The following is a 9,258-nucleotide window of genomic DNA, read 5'->3' as shown; positions in this document are numbered from 1 at the left end:
CAACTGCGCATTTCGAGTAGCATTCCACAAATGCAATGCGCAATCGCAGTCATGTGACGGGCTTTGTGCTCCGCATTGAGATGATTGAACTGCCGCGGGCAATGGGCCAAGGTTGCTGCCATAGTTATCTGCAATCTGGGTGTTAAGGATTTCGCGCTTACTGCGGATTCGCTATCATTGAAATTTTACACGACCGTAGGTTCCACAGGGCTCAATAAAGCACCTGGCCTTTCCCTCTCCCCCCTGTTATGCGCGCATTACGCTATGTGAGAAGCGAGCAGTGGTCTAGTTTCGCTGTTTGTCGACGACTACAAATTATGCCCACGGTGTTGTTGCATCGACCGATGCGGACCCCAGAAATGCTATCTTCTTGCGGAATAAGAGGTAAAATGGATCAGCGGTGCGATCGAAACCTTCTGTTATGTTGTTCGAATAAAAACGCAGGTCGTCACACCAGCGCACTTCTGCATCATTTTCCCCCTTCCTCTCCTCCCTACACTTGCACACATGATGGTAACCACCAAGAGGGGGGAGGTCTTACCCCTGCATAGGAAATAAAACATTATTACCACCACCACCCTGCATCGCCGATAGAAAGTGATAGAAGCGACAGAAAGTTCTTGTATTTGAGCTTCACTTGGCAAACTTCTAAAGGGACACTGAAAAAAATATTGGATCAGTATTAGTAAATTACCCTTCACGATACCGCTCCCACCAAATAATAATAATAATAATAATAATAATAATAATAATAATAATAATAATAATAATAATAATAATAATAATAATGCCACGTTTATCGTGAGAAGAGATTTGGCAAGCCAGAAAAGACGTTAGAACTATGAAGAACGGTGGTGCCGCCGCCTTGAAGTTACCGCACCAGCTCGCCCTGACGTCATGGATTTTTGACGGCATCTGTTCGGGCTTAGTTAATTTGTTATTCGTAAAGATGGACTACATTTTGTTCCAAAAAAATGACAGACTGAACTAAAAACTTTTACTGAGCCGCAGTGACCTAATTACGAGAAAAAAAAAAAAAAAACACTGATATTCGTGACGTCGCAGCCACGTACCGGCGATGGCCTTTAGGCGCGAAAAAAAAATTGAACTATTGACTTTTCTTTTCTGATAATCAACATTATGCCGCGAAAGTAACGGATATAAGATGGTAGGTAGGTAGGTAGTAAACTTTATTGAGGTCCGGAAGAATCTTCACCCCGTTTTTATAGGGGCAAGACTGTGGGCCTTCTGGACAGCCCGGAGTTGATCAATCCAGTCGTGGCTTTTGAAAGAATACCAAATCAAACTAGAGGAGATTTACTGTTTCTATTTATAGTGTCACTTTAACAACACTTTCGGGGAGTCCACAGCCGGCACATTCAAGTAGCGGTTTATTTGCTTAATGGGCAACTTTTTCTTCGCGGAGTCGCATGTGTTTCGCATGCACGTTTTCCTTCAAGGTGTCGAGAAAGCCGTATATCCACGTCGCACGGGCACCAAGATGGGTGTGTCGCGCACCATCTTAACAGCTTTTCCTTTCCATACCCGATGGTTCCAAGTTTCTCCATAGTCCCTTGGTTTCTCCTAACCACCGTAATTCCTTCCGCGTCTGTAGTTCTCCGCCGTGCGCTCATCGGTTGCATATTTGGACGTCACGCGTAACGTTGTGTGGGTCGCGCGTAACTTTTGGCCTCGACCTTGCCGACGGCCGATGCAATCGAGATTGGGCCCCCGGTGTCCGCAGGTCCGGTTTCTTGCGATCCCTGAGAAGCGTGGTTGTGTTCGGCGCCGAAGGCACATTTTTTTTTTTTTTTAAGCGGCTTTACTGATACCTGGGCACCGGGGACGTACTTATCACGCTATACATCGAGATTCTTATCTCTGAGACGCCTCGAAATCTATGGTAGGTGGTGGTGGCCAAATGTTTTATTGTAGATATGGAGGCGAGCTCCCCGCTTATTAGTATATAGTTAGCATCTGGGTGCAGATTAGCAGTGTACGCCTTGAACCGTTATTCAACGCTCTGACCTTTATTGATTTGCATAGAACTCAGACGGCCTTGGCTCCAATGTCGTTTCCCTCCTATCTATCTTTCGTTATATTTTTCCCCGAATCGTTCCGTTGTGCGCACGCTTTACGATCCAACACGTAACACTGCTTTCCGTGGCCTATTGCGTTAAGCGCCAAGGAAGGTGACATAGCCGCGTCCTTATGTTAAGCGGCCAACGGCACCGAGGCGTCTATACTGTAGCCTTTTTCCAGCATACGTATCATTTACTTTGCGCTGGTACTAACCTTCTGAGCGACGAGATGCATGTTTTGACAAAGTCAGAGATTCGATCAGTTGGTTCTGAAGGATTCAAAATGTAACGGTGCAACTTTGGGCGGGAACATATACCGAATAGCAGACAAGCAGTGGCGTAGCCAGAAATTTTGTTCGGGGGAAGGGGGGGGGGGGGCTCAGGTTGCAGCGCGGCCTCCTCCTCATAGAATTTGTCGAGGGATCAAATACATGAATAATAACTGCATTGCCAATGCCATTCTATATTAGATGCTGCAAACGAATTATTGAACGCTACGCACTGTCAAGTAGAATATGTATTTTTTCATAAAAGAATATATTCGTATGTACCAAAAATTGTGGCAGAAATGACTGATATCAATGCTGCCGCGTTTTTTTTTGTGTGTATTTAATAAGTAAAGAAAATATCACACGAACTTAAGAACTATATCAGTTCGAAACCAGCAAAGCAGTGCATGCAGCTGATATGAAAAATGTAAAGGCCATGAAATGAATAAGTTAAGGACAAATATTTTGATAAATTTTTGTCATTCAAGAACCTTGTTTACATTTTTGCACATATGCAACGGCCAGGAAAAAAAAAAAAAAAAAAAAAAAAACCTCAATGACGCTGTCCTTAGTTGCAATGGATTGCACAGGAGCAGCAGTTACCGGTCGTGTATTGTAATTGAACCGAAATTATAGTCGCAACAGCGAGTACTGCAAAATATACATTATAAATGCGAAGATAGAATGGAATATACAAATGCCAGATACAACTCGTTAAAGGGCAAAAAAGAGTCGCTCGAAACAAAGTTCACTGCTTGTATACACAAAATCTCGCAACAAGATATTCAAATATACGTCTAAGTCTCCAATAAATCTACTTATTTAAGCAAACGTCACTGTATATAATGCATCAAACAAGACAAATAATCATGTTGCGCAGTCACAGATAGTAAACTTTGCGCACAGAAAGACAGATGATCTAGGTAAGAACAAAACTATGATCGCAGAAATCGTGATATGTACTCGGGCCATGCGACGGTCGCGACAGCGCCATTTTGGTAAAATAATATAGGAATAGTGCAGAAATCAGTACGAAAATATGTAATATAACTGCCTGCACAGCGGCAACAATTATTCTGCACCCAAAATTAAAGGAGGGTATTGCTTCGTTTCAAAAAACAAAAGCAGGTAGTTAAAAAGGAAAGGACAAACGAAAGACACAGATGATGCGGCAAGTTGAACTACCCAATATCCGAGTGTGTTTTTGGCAAACGCCGCGTGGGCCGGGCTTTCAATGAGCAAGGTCGGTCAAAATTGGTTATTGATGTCCTCATAATTTTCGTATTTGCATGATAATTTTGATCATGATGCTAACTGCTAGAATAAACGGCTAAAATTTCTGTGGTTTTAAAAGCTAACGAACAGTCATACGTTTTCATAATTACGAGCTTATGGACTTGAAGGAACAGCGCTTTTTACTTGCATTGATTTTTGTTGCTTCGCTATCTATAGGACAAACTTCTCTCGGCGGGGAAGTTGAGCGAAGCGGTCAATGACTTCGGACACGTTGATGCCGACGTCTCTGTGGGTGTATAGAAGCGCCAGCCTAACCATGCGTTCCACAGACATTAAAGAGCGCAAGTAGTTTTTTTTTAGTAAACTCTTGTTAAAAATATTCTTTCTGCACTGGCGGTGGTCACTGGAAGGGTGACTAGAATCTGCAGCAGTTTGTACACATTTACATAGAACCTGCAGTCGCAATGAGAGAGGGCATCTATTCTGGTGCTAAAACCTAAAACACTCCCTCGATGTCGTTGGCATCCTTGTTTAGGTACCTTGCACAAACGGTACGCTGTTCGATTCCAGCGATGACCGTCGTTTCGTCAGGAAGTATGGAGAAGCAGCCTGCTCTTGCAACTATAGGCTTTCTTTGATAATTTCACCACAAATTTCTATAATTTGGTTTTGGGCATCTGGGCTTAAATACGAGGCATTACTGGGGCAACTTTCCAAATGGTTCTTCAGATATGTATCTCCACAATCAGCTCGCATGCGAAGAAGCGCTCTGAAAATACCTGTATTTTCAGCGGGGGGCTATACTTAAATCCATAGGGCCACTGTACCTGTGGCAACGGAGAGCCAGACCTTACCGCCCGCAAAAAGAATTTCCTCAATAAGAGGCCATTTACTTTCTTCTGTTTTCTCATATTTTACTTTGCCTGCCCTGGTCCAGCTGATCGATCACATTGGGCACGCTTCCTGAAAATGTTTGGAGAAAATTATCAGCTGCTAGCCACAGTCACGGTGATATTTAGTATTTTCGTGTGTGTGGAAGATTGCGAGCGCGTGCTTTCATTTCTGGAACGGCTTGGACACGAAGGCTCCAGTGCACGCATGTTGGCCCAAGTTCATAAGAGCATTAACCCCATGAAGTTCCAGAATTGAAAAACTAAAGCACGCCTTTGGAAATGTCAGTGCACCTTTCGCGCCAAAAGTTAATGAGAACTTTATACCCATAAAGTTTCGTAATTGAAATCCATGCGCTCCGTGGATTCCGCGGCCGCTGCGAGATGCCGCAACGCGCCCGCTCGCTATCAAAAAGCCATTGAAAGTTTGTGCTCGGGTGGGGCTCCTTGCGTTACGTTACTCCAGGTGCAAGGGCGTTGCCACGAAATCCAGCTCGAGTTCTCAATGTTCGTGCAGAAATGTCTTTTCGAGCGTGGAAAGGCATTGTAGACAGAATCCAGAATGATTCCCGGCGTCGGTGGTAGTTTTGGTCGGCGGTGCATGCCGGCACGAAAAAATTTCGTGTAGGGGGGTGGGGGCTTCACCCCCCCCCCCCTTTGGCTACGCCCCTGCAGACAAGGACAATTCATGTTTTCATTGGTGTTTGATATGTGCTGCTTTTCTCGCTTATTCTATTCCTCTTTGTTTTCATCCTGCAACTTGTGCATATTTCTCGTTTGTAATAAAAGTTCCCAGTTGAAAGTGTGCGCTTCTCCTTGTGCTCTTAAAGTCCCAGAAATTAATTCAAGGTCCTGGTGGCTTGACAAAGACGAGTCGTCTTATCGAAACGTTGCCTCCACGCTGTGACTTTTCCCTTTCTGAAAAAAAAATATCGCCGTGTTAAAATCCCGCTAAGGATAATTTTGGCAGGATCCGAGTGCGCGTCAGCACGCGCCCCATAAGCGCGTTCCGAAATTTGGCCCGCGCTTTCGTGCATCTCGATAGGTAAGCGTGCACGCATAATGATTCTCAGACGTCTACACGAGAAGGAAGATACACTCACATCTGATTACTTAAAACATATCATTATTTTAATCCTTAACTTTCTTCATTCAGCGCGCTGGGACATATACAACCCGCCATGGTTGCTTTGTGGCTATATGGTGTTGCGCTGCTTAGCACGAGTTCGCGGGAAGAAATCCCGGCCGCGGCGACCGCATTTCGATGCGGCCGAAATGCAGTAACGCCCGTGGGCCGTGCATTGGGTGCAGAACCCCAGGTGGCCTAAATTAATCCGGAGTTCCCCACTTCGGCGTGCCTCATAATCAGATCGTGGTTTTGCTATATATGTAAAACCCCAGAACTTAATTATGTTTGCGACATATACAGATTTCAAGATGTTGCGCCATTCGCTTAAGTCTATAATAATTTGTGCCCGGTAATTTAATTCTACCTAGTGCTTTTGACTAAAAAATGCAGTTGCCCAGAAAACATGCAGGGTTTCACTTGTGCCAAACCATAGTCCCTTTATAGCTGCCAAACTTTAAAAAAATATGCAAATGCAACGTAGTTGGACAGAACCAGGGTACTGTTGTCTGCCGTACGTCGCTTGGAAATACTCGTTTTATGTCTTGCATTCAGCCTAATTAGATAATTAGTCTTAATTAATCAACTTCTCAAATATTATGATTAGATAAAAGTGTCAATGAGAAAATTGTAGAGCAACATGAGAAACTCCGGATACAGTTTGCTATTACGTGCTACATAAACGTATTTTTCCTAGCGTGAAATATGCTCGCGAATACACGCGAAGTGCCTCGAGCGGCCAGTCGCGCGGCAATTTTGCGTGTATTCGCGGGCTTCTTTCACGCTCGCAAAAAATGCTTTTATGTAGCCCGTACTGATCAACAGAAAACTGTATCCGAAGTTTCTCATGTTGCTCTCAATTTTCTCATTGACACTTTTATCTAATCATAATATTAGGGAAGTTGATTAAGACTCTAATGAGGCGGAATGCAAAAAAAATAATCTTATTATCTCCAAGCGACGGCAATCAAGATTACCTTGGTTCTGTCCAACTACGTGGCCATTTGCATATTTTAAAAGTTTGGCCCAAGTTAAGTGAAACACCCTGTATACTCAACTGCACCTTAATTTTTTATTGATCACGCTAAAGAGAGAGAGAGAAAAAAAAAGAAGTTGAGCTATATTACCAAAAATGTCACTCTTACCGCGAGAGCAAGCTTGGTCAGCCAGAAATGACGCAAGACGGGTGGCGAAGCCGCCTTCGAAGTTTCCGCACCAGATTGCAGTGACGTCACATATTTTGACGGCATCTGCTTGATCCTAGTTAACTCTTTATCGGTAGTGATGGAATACACTGTGTTCCAAAAGAGCCAGAGAGCGAACTTGGCAAGTTTCAAGAACTTTTACGGAGCCACACAATGGCTGAAATGCGAGAAAATAGTTGAAAATCCGTGACGTCACACTGACATAAATGCGCTGGAGTTCCGGAGCGAAATTAAGAAACATGGAACTTTGACCGAAATTTTCTCTTGTGTCGACTTATTACTGGGGAATGAACGAAATTAGAATTGCGAAAGTATACTTTATGAGTCTGAACTAATTGCGTGTTTCTCTTTAGGGTCCCACATATTCAGGGGTATGACTACTATGCGCGCTCATTTGACTCCCCATCGTACCAAGGCGAAGGAAAACGTTGCCACCGTTGTGTAAGACGTGCTATACTGATTATCTGCTATTATAGTTGGACTTTCCAGTTTCGTTTGACATCAAGTTGACTGCGCCATCAGTAAAACCTCGTTATGACGAAGTTGAAGGGGCAGCCGACGTTACCTCGTTATATCAATTATGTCTCATTTACTGCAATATATGCCCAATGGGATGCACGACATTAAACATGCATTGAAGACGAATATGCCACTCGCGGAACCTCTACGCGGTGACGTATGCGATGAAATTTTAATAAAACTGCGAAAGAACCTGCATCGTGTGCGCAGCACACTTCTTATAGCACTTGATGCGACTGCTTTTACAGGAGCTTCTTTCTGTTCCAATGTAATGGTCTTTCGTTTCCGTTTTTACTTGGCACCTATATAGCGTCGTGAAATGGCGAAGTGGTCGAAGAAAACAGCTTGCATGGTGCGCCGCGAACCGTCGTGGCGCAGCATTGCCACATTTCTGAATGTGGCAACACCATTGCCACATTTCCGAAGGAGGTCGAACTCACACCTTCTTCTGACAAAACTAACTTCGTAATACTGGGCACGAAGGCAGCCCGTTCTGCCTCGCAATTTTCGTTCACCTTTAACGGTGAGCAAATAACTCAGCAATACAGTGTTCGAGTTCTAGGCATCTACATCGATGCAGATGGTGGTACAGCAACATGGCTTCGCAACATCACTCGGACCTGACATCAGATACTCCACCTAATCCGCCGCATCGCATCCAAGAACTGGCGCAGTGAGGAGCGAACTCTCCGACGTCTCGTGACTGCTCTACTAATCTCACGTGCTGTATATGGCTATAGCTTTTACAGTCTTACCCAAAAGCAACGAAAAAAAAAAAAAACTGGAATCGCTCAACCACGAAGCCATGAGGGTTGTCACCGGCCTGCTGCGTTTCACACCCTTACACCGCCTTGCCCAAATGGCCCAGATGAATCCGACCGAGGCAATAGCCGAGGCTGCGAAGCATATTCACAACAGTTCCGACTAAGAGCCACGATATCCGGTCGCAGCATCCTTTCGCTTCTTCATCTGCCAGTCCCCTCAGCGCCTCTGCCCTCCTTCCCTCCTCCGTGGGACTGTCCCCTGACCGGGGACTTCGCACCGATTCCCCAAAACGTGAATGCCGATCACGCAGAGAGGCAGTTGTCTTACGCAAGGCGGCATGAGGCAAAAGTTCGCGATGCTCTTCCCCATCACCACGCTGTCTACACCGACGCCGCCCTCGGTGACGAAGCTTCAGCCATAGCCTACTATTGCCCACGCACCGCCACGGCCTACTCCTCCTGTCGTCCTGCCTGCAACGACCCATTAACGGCGGAACTGGCTGCGATATCCGCTGTATGCGACGCCGTCCTCAAGCCTCCTTTAGCAGCCTTCACTCATCACACAGTTTACACAGACTCGCAGGCCTCCATAAAGGCCTGCGCCTGGCTGGACTCGTGCAATGGTGCTGTTCACTCAATACACCGGGCGATCCGAACCGCCGACGAGGCTGGCCACACTGTCCGCCTCGCATGGGTACCAGGTCACGCTGGGGTCGCTGGCAACCGAATGGCTGACTCTCTGGCAAGGGAGCTTCTTTCCTGCCCCTCAGAGACGCGTCCACAAGTGCCTGACGACCCGGACACAGTCTTGGCAGAGGCGAAGGCTGCTCGAAGGGCCGCGCTCCGGAACATCCTCCCGGAAAATCCTACGCCCCTGCCGGGGAAGTTTACCCGTGCGGAGGCCACACGCCTGCGACGCATCGTCACGGAGACAGCAGTGACACCAGCCCGCCGCGCCATGATGCGCCTCCAGACCTGGCAATCAGCCACTTGCCGCTCCTGTCCAGAGAACCCCAGCTGCTGGATCAGAATCATATACTCTGGGGCTGCTCGGATCTCGCCGAGCACCGGAGAAGAGCGATAGCCACCCTTCCCCCTACTCTGAGGCCTCAGGATTTGGACGCCTGGAGCCTTCCCACTGGTCCCCCCGAGAGACGGCGCCTCATAT

The 9,258-nt window shown here is 46.2% G+C and overlaps 1 protein-coding gene across 1 annotated transcript in view; it reads left to right on the top strand.

Annotated features, from left to right (window-relative positions):
- The window catches only part of LOC119461422 (1-acyl-sn-glycerol-3-phosphate acyltransferase delta), a 34,880-nt gene that overhangs the window by 1,748 nt on the left and 23,874 nt on the right, over positions 1-9,258 (top strand). The window lies entirely within an intron of this gene.

This window comes from Dermacentor silvarum, chromosome 8, assembly GCF_013339745.2.
Source record: "Dermacentor silvarum isolate Dsil-2018 chromosome 8, BIME_Dsil_1.4, whole genome shotgun sequence".
Taxonomy (NCBI): Eukaryota; Metazoa; Arthropoda; class Arachnida; order Ixodida; family Ixodidae; genus Dermacentor; species Dermacentor silvarum.
Note: the sequence above shows the minus strand (reverse complement) of the source record. Positions and strands in the feature narration are given on the sequence as shown.